This window comes from Capricornis sumatraensis, chromosome 16 (assembly GCF_032405125.1).
Source record: "Capricornis sumatraensis isolate serow.1 chromosome 16, serow.2, whole genome shotgun sequence".
Classification (NCBI taxonomy): Eukaryota; Metazoa; Chordata; class Mammalia; order Artiodactyla; family Bovidae; genus Capricornis; species Capricornis sumatraensis.
The window spans coordinates 81,473,422-81,473,862 of NC_091084.1; positions in this window are offsets into that span (position 1 = coordinate 81,473,422).

Genomic DNA, 441 nt, shown 5'->3' on the forward strand with positions numbered 1-441 from the left:
TGAGTTAACAGATTTCTCTGTTGAGAGTTATTAATACAAAGAAAGACGAGTCAGACTAACAATACATCAGTTCATACTCTGAGCCATGAGGCAATCTAATTAAGACTGGAGTTAGAAACTTGAAGAAATAAGACTTATTCTCTATTTCCTCCCTTTTTAACAAGTTTCTTCACATAAATAGCCACAACTTCACTTCTAACTTCACTTCTAACGATGTCACTTCCCTGGTGGCTCAGACAGTAAAGCGTCTGCCTACAATGAAGGAGACCTGGGCTCAATCCCTGGGTTGGGAAGATTCCCCTGGAGACGAAATGGCAACCCACTCCAGCATTCTTGCCTGGAAAATCCCGTGGACAGAGGAGTCTCGTAGGCTACAGTCCATAGCGTCGCAGAGAGTCAGACACGACTGAACGATTTCACTTTCTCACTTCTAACTGCCAA